The following is a 16,109-nucleotide window of genomic DNA, read 5'->3' on the forward strand; positions in this document are numbered from 1 at the left end:
TATTTAACATCGCGTGTGACCATCAGTCGTCGCCTCCCCCTCGGCTCAGTTTTCACTCCGAGGCAACGACGGAGAGGTCAGTGGTGGTGGGACAGTCAATAGCATTATTGCTTTGGTCTTTGGTCTTTGAGTACTAGGTGGAAAGCACAGGAGTAGGCGCCTCTATTCCCAGTGACTGCGGCTGGCTACCTGGGCCTATGTATTTTATAGGTCTACAGGTTTGTGCAAGCAGTGCAGTCAGTGAGGCTTTGTGGTATACTTTCCTGATGCAAGAGGAAACCAGTCTGGCCATTGTGTCACCATGTGTGTCTCTGATTTATGTGTTTTGAATCCAGTTTTTCTTGTCTGTATATTGTGTTTCTACTACCACTGGTTATAACTTTCTAAGTGTTCTGTTTATTTCCAGTGCGTGGCCTCCCTTTCTTCCTGAGCAGTGGCCAGGTGAGGTGAGGTTTTCTCTCCCCACAATAAGGGTGAGTGTCTTTCAAGTGTTCATAGCCATATTATAAAGACCATAGAAACGAGAGTTTGCAGTCTGTGCACTTCTTTTTGTTGACATAATTTGTCCATGTCTCTGTTTCTGTCTTTTGTATTGTGTCTATGCAGGAGAAGATACACTCTTTTCAGTTTGGAAAGCAGATGTAGATCCCACTTTCACATCACTTAAGTAAGTGTTGCAGTAGCACCATAGGTCCTGACGAAAGCCCTTGAGGCTGAAACATGTTGACCGAATAACAACATTGGTGGGTAGCAATTCCTTACATGCTATCAGCATACTGTTTTTAACCATACCACTTTGATGGTCAGCCCTAATAAAGTATTTCATGACATCATCGTAGGTATTTTTAGAATCACTTGGATTATTTTCCTTTTCTTCTTCCTTTTCTTTGAGCACTGCAACCTCAACCCCTCCCGCTCATATACTGTCATCTGTTGGTAAAATGTTCTGGGTCCATCACTAGGCAGTCCTATGGATTGTTTCCAAGGCAGACCCTAGAGGACACCATTTACCAACATATACCCAGATGACGAGATTCCACTTATGAGTGGGCTGATGGGTATCTTTTTCCTCTCCTTGTGTATCTTCTCTTGTTTTTGTTTTCTTGGCTGTTTCCAGTTTAACTGTGTATTCTGGGCATGTAAAGAGGACACTATTAGGTCCCAATAGAGAGATTTGAGTTCTGAGGACTGCCTGCGGTCACACGGTGAGCGGGGACTCCTTTTAGTTCACTCGGGAACTATGCGCGTATGACTGGAAAAACAAGGAAACCCAGTAAGTCCTTCATTCGGCCCTACGCGGCCACCGGGGAAGGAAGTCCGCTGCCGGTGGGGGTTGACTCGAGCCTGCAGTGCTACTGCGGGCTCCTAGGCGGCTCAGTTCGACGTCGCTGGACGGACGAACGGCCGCACACAGGGGTTCTTGCCTTCAGCGCTCACTTAACTCAATGTCGGGCACAGTTCCACTTTACCACGGCGCACCAACAGGGGAATCAGATTTCCTCACAACGGCTGGATCGATTAGCGATTCAGTCGGGCACAGTATTCTCCTACGCCAGCATCAGGGAATTCACGGGCTCCCGGTACCTCCCTCCAACTTCCTCACACGGGGGCTGGTCCCGCCCACGGCAACAGTTTCCCGGGTCTCGGAAAGGGCAGGGACGCAGATCCCGCCCAGTAAAGGCCGGCCTCTCCCCGCCCCGGCACACCACCTCACCTTCTCACTTTGGGCACCAACCAGGAAGCGCGCAACACCAGTGGGGCTCGGAGACGTCCGAGTCCCCCGCGCTCTGCGCTACACGTGAAGGGGGCACAGGATGAGGTCACGGTCACGGCGATCGGGCACACGCCTCGGACCCGACTTCTTCCTCAGTCTGACGCCACCGGGGGGAGCGGGGAGGCACACAAACTCGGACACAGTCTTCTGGGGCACAGAGGTGCTAGCTGGGCAGGCGCTGTAGGCGCAAGGGTTCAAAATTACGCCTGACTGGAACGCCAGTCAGTATCCACAATATTAACCCTTGCCACTCTACTGCCTGTTCTCTTAGCTACCTCAAGGGTAAGCAGGGCAGGTGTCTTCTCTGGTGTCAAGTCAGGAATAGGGGTCACACCTCTTCAGCAGCTATCCGCATCTAGGTGTAGTAGTCTAATCAACTCCCCTCTCTCTTCAATAAAATGGCCGCCAGGGTCTGGGCTTTATATAGCCAGAGCCCTGAGGTACTGGCACCAGCCAGAAGGTTCTAGAACCTTCCCTGGCTGTGTCAATGGGTTGACACATTCTGAGGTGTCTTATGGTCACTCACAGCCACCGTACTGGGGCTCTGGAGCGGCCATTTTGTGTACCTGAAGAAATCTTAAGAATTCCTGTCAGGAAAGCGTGCCAACCACAAAGGGCGCCAAAACCTCAGACGGTCAGGGTTCAAGGAGGCTCTAATGGGAGTCACTCTCATGAGGAAAATATGTGTCCACCATTTTAAGGTTAAACACACACAGGTTGCCAACCTCAGTTTTAATGGCCACAGGTTTCTCCAGGCGCCTTGTACATAGGTGCCAGAAACCTTGTGAGCAACTGGGTGTCAAAGAACACCTAGCCCCATGAAACAACACACAAAAAGGTCCTGGTAGACAAATGAAAAGCGACAAATTTTGGGAGGTACAGGGGAACAAAAGAAATTATAGTGGTGAGGGGACTCTCAGAAGCAGACGGGTCCAACACGCGTCCCCCCCAGCTGAAAGTGGGGAGAGCTACCCAACCCCTTGGGAGTTCTCAACACTAAGGCAGAAATACCTGGAGAGACCGTCTGCATTGGCGTGGTCAACTCCGGGCCGATGTTCCACCCGAAAGTCCATTCCCTGTAGGGAGATAGACCACCTCAACAGTTTGGCGTTTTCCCCCTTCATCTGCATGAGCCTCAAAGGGGTCGGTGGTCCGTCTGAACAAGGAAGTGCGAACCAAACAGGTATGGTCGCAGCTTCTTCAGTGCCCAGACCACCGCAAAGGCTTCCCGCTCAATGGTACTCCACCTCTGTTCCCGGGGAAGCAGTCTCCGTGACAGAAAGACCACGGGTTGATCCAGACCCTCTTCATTGAGTTGCGATAGCACCTCCCCAATGCCAATATCGGATGCATCTGTCTAGACAATGAACTCTTTCTAAAAATCTGGAGCCTTCAGGACTGGAGCTTTACACAATGCTTGTTTCAGAGTGTCGAAGGCTCGCTGGCAAGCCTCCGTCCAGATGACTCTCCTGGGTTGCTTTTTGGCCGTGAGTGCTGTAAGGGGTGCCACGATAGTGCCATACCCCTTCACGAACCGTCTGTAGTAACCTGTGAGGCCCAGGAAGGCTCAGACCTCAGTCTGGGTCTTGGGGGGTTTCCAGGCCATGATTGCCTCAATCTTCGCCTGAAGGGGCTGCACCGTTCCCCGGCCCACCAAGTGACCTAAGTACACTACCGACCCCTGTCCAATCTGACATTTGCTGGCCTTGATCGTCAAGCCAGCCCGTTCCAGGGCCTGGAGAACGGCTTGCAAGTGCTGCAAGTGATCCTCCCAACTGCTACTGAAGACAGCTATGTCATCCAAGTAAGCAGCAGAGAATGACTCCATCCCGGTGAGGATCATGTTCACCAGCCGCTGGAAAGTGGCAGGAGCGTTCTTGAGCCCGAAAGGCATAACGCAGAACTGGAAGTGTCCATCAGGTGTGGAGAAGGCTGACCTTTCCTTGGCTCCATCAGTCATGGGAATCTGCCAGTACCCTGCAGTGAGGTCAATGGTACTGAGATATTGGGCAGCTCCCAACCGGTCAATCAATTCATCCGCCCAAGGGATCGGATGAGCATCGGTTTTCGTTACCGAATTGAGTCCTCGGTAATCCACACAGAATCGTAATTCTGGTGTGGTGCCAGGTGGGGCAGCTTTGGGTACCAAAACCACCGGGCTGGACCAAGGGCTGCTTGAAGGTTCAATGACTCCTAGCTCCAGCATCTTAGCTACCTCGCTTCGGATACTGGCCTTCACCTTGTCAGACAGCCGATAAGACTTTGACTTCACAGGTGGGCTGTCTCCTGTGTCCACGTCGTGGGTACACAAAAGGGTCTTACCCGGGACAAGGGAGAACAGCGGAGCGAATGTCCCCAGGACCTGGCGACATTCCCCCTGCTGCTCAGGAGTCAGGGATGGTGAGAGTTTTACTCCCTCCACTGACCCATCCTTTTCTTGAGATGCAAAGAGGTCGGGGAGAGGCTCAGTGTCCTCTTCCTCCGATCCGTCAGTCACCATCATCAGCATGACTTCGGGCCTCTCATAGTGGGGCTTGAGGCGATTGGCATGTAACACCCGATGCGGATGCCGAGGGGTCCTTACGTCCACCAGATAGGTAGACTTGCCCATCTTCTCCAATACCTCATAGGGGCCTGTCCAACGGTCCTGGAGAGCACTCAGCTCCCCCGGCTCCATCACCCACACCTTCTGTCCAGGCTCCAACTCCACTGGGTGAGCATTGTGGTCATACCACGCTTTCATGACTGCTTGACTGGCTTCCAAGTTGTCAGAAGCTTGCTTCCACAACTAAGCCATTTGGCTCCGGAAGGCCAGCATGTAGCTCACCACATCCTGGGGAACTTTCCGGGGAGACTTTTCCCAGGAGTCCCTCACCAGGCTGAGAGGTCCATGTACAGGGTGCCCGTACAAAAGCTCGAAGGGGCTGAAGCTCACTCCCTTCTGTGGCACTTCCCTGCAGGAAAAGAGCAAACAGGGTAGGAGGACGTCCCATTTCCTCCGCAGGCTTTCGGGTAGACTTCTGATCATACCCTTTAAGGTTTGGTTGAACCTCTCCACGAGGCCATTGGACTGTGGGTGATAAGGAGTGGTGAACCGGTAGGTCACTCCACACTCCTTCCACATTGCCCGCATATACGCTGACATGAAGTTGGTCCCCCTGTCAGACACAACTTCTTTGGGGAATCCCACTCGGGTAAAGATCCCCATCAGGGCCTTCGCCACTACCGGTGCCGTAATGGTTCTCAGAGGAACTGCCTCTGGATACCTTGTGGCGTGATCCACCAGTACCAGGATAAACCTGTGACCGGATGATGTCGGTGGATCTAGGGGCCCAGCAATGTCGATGCCCACCCTTTCAAAGGGGGTGCCAACGACGGGAAGTGGTTCCAGGGGAGCCTTCAGCTTCATCCCTGTTTTCCCACTGGCTTGGCATGACACGCACGACCGACAGTATGTGTCGGACGCCACCCTCATTCGAGGCCAATAAAAGTGGGGGACAAGCCGGGCAAAGGTCTTGTCCTGACCCAAGTGTCCTGCCAAGGGAATCTCATGAGCCAACTCTAATAGGAAGGCTCTGTAACACTTTGGGACTACCAGGGCCCGTGACAGTCCGTGCACTGGTGCCCTGGGTTCACTGTAGAGGAGACCTTCCTCCCAGTAAACACGATAGTTCCCAGACTCGTTACCTGCTGCCTGGGCTTCAGCCTGTTGCCTTAGACCCTCGAGGGTGGGACATTCCCCCTGTCCCTTGCTTAGTTCCTCCCTGGACGGTCCTCCCTCCACTCGCCACTCAGCGGGGATAGGTAGGTCCTCCATCAGAACCATGTCCTCCTCCGCGGACTCCGGGTTTACCTCCACAGGTGGCCTATCCGTCTCACGGGGCACGGACATCGAGGCAGGCTCCTCCTGTCCTCGAGATGCTCCCTCATCAGCAGCTGGACGGGCCATTGTTCCAGGCTCCAACCCATGCGACTTCTCCCGAGCAGCCGCAGACCTGGTACTCAGACAGGCCCAATCAGGTGTACCCAGCATCTCAGAATGAGTCCGGTATTCACCTCCTTCCAAGCATTGTGCTCCATTTCATTGCCCAGCAGACAATCAACTGGCACGGCGGGGCTTACGGCAACTCGAAGTGAACCTGCAACCCCTCCCCACTCAAAGGGAACCTCGGCCACAGGATAGTGGCCCATTCTGCCGTCAGCCATCGTGGCTGGATGAAGTATGCCTGGAATTACCTGCTCTGAGGACACCAGATGACTCCTTACCATAGTCATACTGGCTCCTGTATCTCTCAGAGCTTCCCCTCTATGGCCATTGATGGTGACCCACTGCCCATACTTGGTAGTATTTGAGGGCACCTGGATCTTTGGAACCATCTCCCGATCACCCAGGGACACTAAGGTGACTCCCGCCCACTCCCTCCCCTTAACTAAGGGCATCTCCTCCCCGAGCACTACACTAGCAACTCCCGGGGCCTTTCCTCCAGTGGGAGGGGGTGGTCTCTTTGGGCATTTCACGTCTCCCTTATAATGTCCAACACCACCGCACTCAAAGCAATAGACAACCCTTGGCTGCTGACTCTGGCCAGGATTAGGGTGCTTCTGCGGGTTAGCCTTAAAGTTGGAGAAGGAACTTTTCCCCTTAAAGTTATTTTGGGGGCCTTTGGAGAACTCCTTTTTCTTATTATCTCCCCCCTCTTTCTTCTGGGGAGCGCCCTGTCCGGACTTCTGAGAATCTCCTCCCGTCCCCCTGGTGGACACTCGGGTACTTGTCTAAATGTCCGCCTCCTCAGCAAGCTTACGGGGGCAAGTAAGTTTGCTGTCTACCAGGTGTTGCCTCAGCTCGGGAAGATATTTCTCGAGTAGATGTTCCTTGAGTATTAGGTCGTACAACCCTCGATAGTCTTCCACCACACTACCTTGGACCCACCCATCTAGGGCTTTCTTGGCATAATCCAGGAAGTCAACCCAATTCTGTGAGCTCAGTTTGTGGCTGCCCCTAAACCTCTGCCGGTATTTCTCTGGGGTCAACCCAAACTTTCTGATGAGCGCCACCTTCATGGCGGGGTAATCCACCTGCTCCTCCCGGTCTAGGGCCAATAGGGCATCCCTACCTGTCGGAGGCATGTAGCGGTACAATCCACCACCCCAATGCTTCTTATGGATCCCATGGGCTCTTAAGGAGACCTCATAGGCTGTCAGCCACTTGGCTATGTCGTCTCCAGCGGTATAACTGGCGACCACGTCCTTGGGTAAATGAGGCCTGGGCTCCCTGACAAATTCCTTTGACTCGACACCCCGCGGAGTGATGTTACGGGCTTGGAGGTCGAGCTCTCGTAGCTTGAGCTCATGTTCCATCCTCCTCCCTTCTCTCTCTCTCCTATCCTCCATCTCCAGCTTGGCCAACTCCCATCTGAACTGTCTCTCCTCTCTCCTGTCGGCTAACTCGGTCTCTGACAACCCTCTTGAGGATACACTGCTGCCCTCCCGTGAGGCTACCTTGGGGCTGATTGACATCTCACCCACCCCCAGGGGACATTCTGCAGTTACCTCAATGACAGTACCTCTGTCTGACTCCTCCTCCTCTACCGTTCCCTCCGGATGTGCTTCCACCCAGGCTCGCAGACTAGTACGGAGCTCCTCTCTTTTGGCCCATCGCCTAACGAACACTCCCCTTTCCTGACAGAAATCCTTGAGCTGTGCCACAGTATAGGTCTCCAGCTCTGACATTTCGAATTCCATCTTGTCAGTGAAAAGTGTGGACAACCACCCCGAAGTAGGTTATAAGGATATGAGACTCTGAGGGTCACCTCCACCCACCTCCAGAAGAGAATTTGAAAAAAACAAAATGTTAAATCAGAGGGCCGCTGGGAGAAAACTCCGGGTGTGTACCTGTGACGCACACTGAATTATTATGGGGTACAGAACAAGCACGGCTCGCAATCCCACCCGCTGAGCACCAATTTTATGTTGGACCTGCGATGGGCAAGCCCAGCACAAAGGGGGGTAGCTTGGCTCAAGTGTCAAGGCAGTGAAGGCTGTGGTGCTAAGCCAGCTCTGACCCAATAATAACCCCCTGCACAGTCACACTAAAAAGAAGGACAGCACACCACTGCTGTAGAAAAATACGATTCATTTATGTAAAAGTTCTCTGCTTGTGAATAGGGATCAATTGGAAAGCACAGTTACATTTCACTTTTCACAAAACTCTGGGATTCAGGTTAAGAATAAATACAGGGAATAAATACAATACATAGGAATTCAGGAATACTGGTATTGCATAAATATTGAGATTAGCTCTGTTCAATAAATAGATTAAATAGCAGGCTCAACTGTCACCATTACATGAATTAAATACCACTTGTACATAGCGCATTACTTTCTAGTTCATTTAGTCTTCAAAGCCACGTTTCCATTTTAATAACGCTGCCACCAATTAGAGAAAGTCATGCAGTTGACTCTGGTAAGTAACACACTTTTAGTAAATGGTTGTTTACAGTACTTGTGGAGTTCTGAGGACTGCCTGCGGTCACACGGTGAGCGGGGACTCCTTTTAGTTCACTCGGGAACTATGCGCGTATGACTGGAAAAACAAGGAAACCCAGTAAGTCCTTCATTCGGCCCTACGCGGCCACCGGGGAAGGATGTCCGCTGCCGGTGGGGGTTGACTCGAGCCTGCAGTGTTAATGCGGGCTCCTAGGCGGCTCAGTTCGACGTCGCTGGACGGACGAACGGCCGCACACAGGGGTTCTTGCCTTCAGCACTCACTTAACTCAATGTCGGGCACAGTTCCACTTTACCACAGCGCACCAACAGGGGAATCAGATTTCCTCACAATGGCTGGATCGATTAGCGATTCAGTCGGGCACAGTATTCTCCTTCGCCAGCATCAGGGAATTCACGGGCTCCCGGGACCTCCCTCCAACTTCCTCACACGGGGGCTGGTCCCGCCCACGGCAACAGTTTCCCGGGTCTCGGAAAGGGCAGGGACGCAGATCCCGCCCAGTAAAGGCCGGCCTCTCCCCGCCCCGGCGCACCACCTCACCTTCTCACTTTGGGCACCAACCAGGAAGCGCGCAACGCCGGTGGGGCTCGGAGACGTCCGAGTCCCCTGCGCTTGGCGCTACACGTGAAGGGGGCACAGGATGAGGTCACGGTCACGGCGATTGGGCACACGCCTCGCGACCCGACTTCTTCCTCAGTCTGACGCCACCGGGGGGGGGGGGCGGGGAGGCACACAAACTCGGCCACAGTCTTCTGGGGCACAGAGGTGCTAGCTGGGCAGGCGCTGTAGGCGCAAGGGTTCAAAATTACGCCTGACTGGAACGCCAGTCAGTATCCACAATATTAACCCTTGCCACTCTACTGCCTGTTCTCTCAGCTACCTCAAGGGTAAGCAGGGCAGGTGTCTTCTCTGGTGTCAAGTCAGGAATAGGGGTCACACCTCTTCAGCAGCTATCAGCATCTAGGTGTAGTAGTCTAATCAACTCCCCTCTCTCTTCAATAAAATGGACGCCAGGGTATGGGCTTTAGATAGCCAGAGCCCTGAGGTACTGGCACCAGCCACAAGGTTCTAGAACCTTCCCTGGCTGTGTCAATGGGTTGACACATTCTGAGGTGTCTTATGGTCACTCACAGCCACCATACTGGGGCTCTGGAGCGGCCATTTTGTGTACCTGAAGAAATCTTAAGAATTCCTGTCAGGAAAGCGCGCCAACCACAAAGGGCGCCAAAACCTCAGAAGGTCAGGGTTCAAGGAGGCTCCAATGGGAGTCACTCTCATGAGGAAAATATGTGGCCACCATTTTAAGGTTAAACACACACAGGTTGCCAACCTCAGTTTTAATGGCCACAGGTTTCTCCAGGCGCCTTGTACATAGGTGCCAGAAACCTTGTGAGCAACTGGGTGTCAAGGCACACCTAGCCCCATGAAACAACACACAAAAAGGTCCTGGTAGACAAATGAAAAGCGACAAATTTTGGGAGGTACAGGGGAACAAAAGAAATTATAGTGGTGAGGGGACTCTCAGAAGCAGACGGGTCCAACACCGACCATATCAGATGCTCGTGGGACAGCCATAAAGTGGCTGGGAGATATTCTAACAGAACCCAAACCATCATCCTTGGTTCTTTTAAATACTGCACTGTACTTTTACAAAAAGTGGTCCCCCAGGGCTCATGTCTTAGCCCGGTGCTCTTCAACGTATATGTGGCCCCTCTTGCCAAGATTGTAAGAGCTTTCCGTTTTGAAATCATTACTTATGCTGAGATACACAGTTAGTAACCTCCTTCAATAAAGACCTAGTTAAAACAAAACAATGCTTTTCAGAAGGACTGACGGTAATTGCCTCATGAATGACAGAAAACTGTCTCCAGCTTAACGTGGAAAACACAGAGATTATGTTATTTGGCAAGGCTCAAAAGATATGGCTTGTTGACTGATGGTCATCTGAACTTGAAGCTGCTCCCTCACCTAAGTTGGTGTTTAAGAACCTGGGAGTAAGCATGGACCAACCTCTTTCAATGAAAGAACAGGTGAAGTCTACATTTGACTCCAGTTTCCATATCATGTGCCTGCTGAGAAGAGCTCCTCCCTTATTCCCATTCTCCGCTAGAAAAACAGTGGTCCAGGCCCTGGTAATTAGCGCCTGGATTAGTGCAATATGTTTCTGGCTTCTGCTAATGAGACATTGCTATGTTAACTGCAGGTGGGGCATAATACTGTGTGTGCCTTATTTGTAATCAGCCGGCTATGACCGCCTCTGCGCCCCTCCTTCTAACCCTTCATTGGCTTCCAGTTCGGAAGAGAATTGTCTTCTAATTGTGCTGTCTTACAGAAAGACTTGACTGGTCATGGCTCTGCTTACTTAACCACCAAACTTAGACAGTACCATCCACCAGTCTGTTAAGATCAAGTGACAAATCACTGTTAGGTATCCCATGTATTAAGAAGGCCTGCTTGGGTAGCTGTTCCTGTTCCTATTTGGCCCCTTTGTATTGGACTAAGCTAACACACTACAATCGGACCTGTACAGATCATTTTCGCTTCAGAAAACTACTGAAGACAGTTTTGTTCTGAGCTGGCTGTGCTATGCTCCTTGGCTGCCTGGTCACGCCGAGATACCCCTCGGGGTGATACAAGTGCGTTATAAATGGCATTACATTAACATAACACATAGAGATTGTTCAAGCTCACCAGTCGTTGAATTCTGTGAAAGTTTGGGAGACATGTTTTATTTCGTCATGTTGACCGCCAACTCACAACCAACTATCATTCACCTCCAGGTCAGCGCCAGCTCAAACTTCCAATGATAACATGATATAGGCTGCTTCAACTCTGGCTCACAATTTAACATTATGCACAACAACACTGTTACATGCACATGATTGACAGACACGAAAAACCCCAGTCAAATGTATTCCCATTTAGTAACCAAGACAAATGTCGCTTTGGATCCTGTTGAAAAGAAAATGACACTAAAATATGTAGAGTGCACCAGCATCACTCCTGCCAGTTAGAAATGGGGGTCTCTAGTTGGCAATGGTTTGCACCTTTGTCCAAGTAGGGACCATTCTTCCTCTTCAGGATAAGGGGAATACACTTTTCAAATAACCCCTGCTCACTCCCGTGGTATCTTGGTATGAGCAGACAGGCTTATGTCAGAGGCAGTGTGTGAAGCATGTGTGCACACATACAGTAATACAGTGAAAGCACCACAAATGGACACCGCACCAGGTTAGAAAAATAAGTAATCTTTATCTAAACCAAACAAGACCAAAACAACAAAAATCCACAATACAGTAATGAAAATATGACTTTTAAAAGGTAGAAACAGTTATGTCTATAGCAAACTATAGATTCAGCTCTTTCAACACAAAGTACCTTGGATGCGTCAAAATCATAAACAAAAACAGCCAAAGGAAAGGTGATGCGTCAGCTGCTTACGGGCAGGGAAGGTGATGCATCAGATCCTTACCCCAGGGGAGGTGACACATTGGTTCCTTACTGCCACGCAGGGGAGGTGATGCGTCGATTCCTTACTGAAGGGGAGGTGATGCATCTCTTTCTTACTGTGCAGGGAGGTGATGCGTCGGTTTCTTACTGTGGCCCCAGTGTTGATGTTGACTTGGGGCCCTGGTGCAATGCATGAGGATCAGTGATGCGTCGGTTCTCAACGCAGTGGCAGCAACACAGATGCCTTGATGTCTTCAGCCGCGTTCCCACGATGCGTTGGTTCTTGCAGCTGCACAGCAGAGCCTGCGTCGGAATCGGTGCGGTGATCTCGGACTTCAGAGACTGGTGCACTCGATCGGTGCAGGCAATTTCTCTGACGGCGGGCAGGTCAGTTTATTTGGTGATGCATCAGAAACAGGTGGGGATGCACCACGCTTCACGTTGTGGCGTTACTTTTCCAGCTCTCAACAGCAGGAACAACCTCCAGAGGACCAGAACATTAACAGGCACCTCTTAGCAGGTCAGTACTCCCAGCAAGGAAGTTCAGGGGATCTGGGTGTGAAATCTTTGTATCCCTGAGACTTCAAAATAGGAGGCATGCTCTACTTCAAGCCCTTGGAGATCTTCCTCAAGCAGTGGACACAGCAGAAAGCAAAGTCCTTGTCCTTTCCTTGGCAGAAACAGTCACTGCAGGTCAACCCCAGACAGCACACAGCAAAGGGGCAGTACTTCTCCTCAGTTTCTACAGCTCTTCTCCTTGGCAGAGGTTACTCTTTAATCTCATACATAATCTAATGTTCAGGGGTCTGGGCTCAACTTTTTATAGCACAACATTGCATGACTGTTGAGCACCTCCTGAGGCGGAAGCCGGGAGGCTGTTGTATGATTTTGCGCTGTGTAAGATTTTAACCTGCTTTTAAAATTGCACTTACAGCTGAAATCGGCGTTTTATAGATTGCACTGTAAATTTAGCAAAACAGCTTGACTGAATAAGCGTTAGCCAACTACCTCGCTCCCCCTCTTTTCCGCAGCCCAGGACCACTCCTAGCCGAGTATTGACGCTGTGGAGCCGGTCCCGAGCATTGAATAGCGGCGGCCATCTTGTGTGTGGGGTGGATCGAGTGCGCTCTAGTCGCTCATAAAAGGGGAAGGTCATGTCTTCGCGCAGTGAACGCGCACAGCGGGCGTGCCTGACTCGCGCCGAAGTCGAGCCAGAGTCAGGCCCGTCTACGCCCGTCCACGCCTGGCCGGGACCAGGGGCGACAACCTCTGGCCTATGCCCTCGATATTCTAGGGAAACCTTGCTCGCACTAAATAACAAATCCAGTTTTATATGCCCGCGCCTATTGGACACACTGATACATGAGAGGCTGCTGAAACCCACAGCTAAGCCACCTATTAGCAAGACTAGCATGAGGAGGGAAATAGGAAAAGTAACATCACAGAGCATTGCTCTGCTCAATACACGCTCCCTCCAAAAACACAATCTGGAGGTGTTTTCCCTGCTTCAAGAAGACAACCTGGATATCTTAGGGGTCACGGAAACCTGGCCAGAAGAATCTTCCATGCCCGACTTGGTGGCAGCACTACCCCCCAACTTCAGCGCCATTATTCATAACAGGAAAGATGGTAGGAAAGGGGGGGGGAGTCGCCCTTCTATATAATAAATCATTCAAAACCGAGACCATCTGTGCAGAAAGTCTGGAGGGTTCGGATATTCTGGGAGTCAAGCTCTGCTCGGCCACCAACTGCCTGGTGATACTCCTTGTCAACCGCCCCCCAAGGACTCCCACTGCCTTCATGGAGCCTTTTCTGGGACTGGTTGACGACCTACGAACAAGGTATGAGGGTCTCATAGTTATGGGAGATTTTAATCTCCACTGGGAAGAGTCCCCTAAAGACGCTATGTCAAAACAGTTAGAAGAGGCCATGACTTCGCTAGACCTAATCCAGAGGGTGACGGTCCGACTCATGAGAAAGGTCACACATTGGACCTGATCTGGACATCAGTCCCGATGCTGAGCCCCATTATCATATCGCCCTGCATATGGTCGGATCACCACCTGCTGCAGGGTAGAATAGCATTTCCGGGGCAAGGCGTACCGCATATCGCTGAGTGGCAGGTTGTGAGAAGGTGGGACACTATCAACACTGACACACTAATCTCCACTCTAAAGGGACTACCTCCTCACCTTAATAGACTACCAGAGGATGACACAGAGACGGCCAGTCTCAAACTGTCACGAAAACTGGAAAGCGCCATTGAGGCGGTGGCACCAGCGCGAAGGGTCAAAATTGGAGATAAGGGTAAAAATGCCCCATGGTTCAATGATGCATTAAGGCTGCTGAAATGCTCCCTGCGTTGGACAGAGAGAGCCTGGCGCAAGGGGTATGATTCCGTCATTCAAACGTTATATGCCAAAGAGTTAACCACCTATAAACAAGCTATTAGGGCCAGGAAAGCTGAGTTCTATGAAGACAGAATTGCGACCTCTCCCAATCCCCAGAAAGAAATCTTTAAGGTTCTGTCTGAATTGAGAAAAAAGAAGGAACAACCCCCCGCCTTCTCACAAGAAGACTGCCAAAAATTTCAGTCATTCTTTACCATCAAGATAGCTGACCTCCTGTCCGAAATCGAGACTACCCCCAGACTGAATTGTCCGGATACTACTACTAAAATTACCCCAATAGTCACCCAGCCCCTAACCTCAATACCCTTACTCACTAAGGAAGCAGTGAGAACAGTGATGGGTCGAGTTAAATCAGGCTCACCGGCGGACCCGTGTCCTCCGAGGGTTTTTAAACAAGCCTGGTCAGGGCTGGAGGACGACATACTATCACTCCTGAACAGCTCACTTACAACTGGACAGGTCCCATCCAATTTCAAGGAAGCCCGCCTGATCCCCCACTTGAAAAAGGCAGGGGCTGATACAAAGATCCTGAAAAATTACAGGCCCATTTCACAACTACCGTTCCTAGCTAAAATCTTGGAACAACATGTGCTGCCTACCCTCTCTCACCATCTAGAAAATAACTTCCTGCTAGAGCCCAACCAGGCCGGCTTCAGGGCCCACCATAGCACGGAATTGGTCATGCTTTCCGTGCTGGACGACCTGAGACTTAGAGCAGATAGAAAAAACCTGTGTGCCCTGGTGCTGTTAGACCTCTCCGCGGCATTTGATACGGTCAAGCATGACCTACTGTTGTCGCGGATGTGGGATCTCGGTATTCAGGGCACCGCCCATGCCTGGCTGACCTCCTTCCTTGACGCACCGGTCCAGAGAGTGCAACTGGCTGACCTGGTATCGGAGGCAACAGGTATCACATGTGGAGTCCCTCAGGGCTCAGGATTATCACCCTTACTGTTTAATGCCTACCTGCAACCCCTCATTTCAACACTAAATCAGATGGACTGCAGTATATACAACTACGCTGATGATACGCAGATCATCATTCAAATTGACAAGTGTCCAATGGCATATCAGAGAATGCAAAATATTTTAAAATTCATCGTGAACTGGATGACGACCAACTCATTAAAAATAAATCCCGATAAGACTGAAGTGCTGGCGATCACAACGGCATCTAGCCCTTGGAACGATCTCCTTTGGCCTACTGAATTAGGGCCTTCCCCAATACCAGCAGAAGCAGTGAAAAGCCTGGGCTTGATCGTAGATGCTAACCTCACTATGTCAGCCCAGGTCTGCCTTAGTGGGCACATGTGTGGGCCTAATGAGACAACTGCGTAAACTCTCCCCTATCCTGACGGTAGATACGCTCAGGAGAGCAGTATCAGCATTGATCCTGGCACGTCTGGACTACGGCAACGTTTTGTATGTCGGTATCCCTCAAAAATTGCTGAGCAGACTTCAGATAGTCATGAACGATGCCGTCAGACTGATCTTCAACAAACCTAGAAGGACTCATGCTACCCCTCTCCTCCACAAACTCCATTGGCTGCCGGTGAAACAGCGGGCCAAATTCAAGGGCCTATGCATTACACATAAAGCCCTGTACGGACACGCTCCAAAATACATCAAGGAACGTTTAGTCCCGTACGCTCCCAGCAGGAATTTACGATCAGCAGACGCTGCACTGTTGGTCTGTCTGCGATTTAAACTATCCTCTTTAGGAGGGCGCACTTTCTCCCATACAATTCCCAGTGCATGGAATAAACTGCCAGAGAGCCTGCGCAAAGAAACAAATCTTCTACCTTTTAGAACAAAGCTCAAAACTGTGCTGTTTCAGGAGGCTTGGGGTAATGTCTAACTCTCTCCCCTTTTGGCACTGTGCTCATTCTCTGCTAAGCGCTTAGAGACCCCTGGGTGATAAGGCGCTATACAAATCCAATATACAATACAATACAATACAACATATTTT

Source organism: Lissotriton helveticus, chromosome 4_1 (assembly GCF_964261635.1).
Source record: "Lissotriton helveticus chromosome 4_1, aLisHel1.1, whole genome shotgun sequence".
Classification (NCBI taxonomy): domain Eukaryota; kingdom Metazoa; phylum Chordata; class Amphibia; order Caudata; family Salamandridae; genus Lissotriton; species Lissotriton helveticus.